The sequence below is a fragment of the Esox lucius genome, chromosome 25 (genome assembly GCF_011004845.1).
Source record: "Esox lucius isolate fEsoLuc1 chromosome 25, fEsoLuc1.pri, whole genome shotgun sequence".
Lineage (NCBI taxonomy): Eukaryota > Metazoa > Chordata > Actinopteri > Esociformes > Esocidae > Esox > Esox lucius.
Window position 1 is genome coordinate 18,693,829 of NC_047593.1, and position 781 is coordinate 18,694,609.

The following is a 781-nucleotide window of genomic DNA, read 5'->3' on the forward strand; positions in this document are numbered from 1 at the left end:
GAAATAGTTTGACATTACCAAAAAACAGATCTTTGAACAATATTTGAGAGAAATAGGCCTTTGGTGTACATAGAGAAAGTCTTAGATCTTTGAGTTCAGCACATGATAAATGGGGGCAAAAACAAAAATGTTGCGTTTATAATTTTGTTCAGTGTAGACCAGCATTAGCACTCAGACATACAGTGAATGCCGTCCCTGATCTTTTTTAAACAGGTTTAAGAATTCCTTAATGTTGCATTGGTGTTGTTTTTCTACTTTTACTTGGGCAGGCAGGTGCCAGACCATAAAAAACTGACACAATGTCTCAGAGAAGCAGCAGGTGCAGATTTCCCACAGCCTTTAGAGTTTAATGATCAGGTGACAGTGACAGGGTAACAGATGCTGCGTCCCAAACGTTGTTAAATGGAGAATTTGACTTAAGGACACTGAATGAGGTCAGTCACTCTCAGGACTCACTGTCGGGCAAAACTGTCCTATTACAACCACAAGGCCACCGAGTATTGAAATACTAGTGGTGTCAGATACATGTAGGCATGTTAGTCGAATCCGAGACACAACGGTTAATTACATGTGAATAACACAGAACAAAAAAGACTGAGGGGGAAACAGTGATGTACACTTTATCCTCCAAAGCCCTAGGATATGTCCTAAATTATACCCTATACCCTTTATGGTGGACTCCTTTTAACCAGAGTCCTGCACTATTAAAGGAATCAAAGTGTCAATTTGTACTAGGTCAGACGAGGACACTGATAAGAAGTGCATGTCTATATAAGGCGGT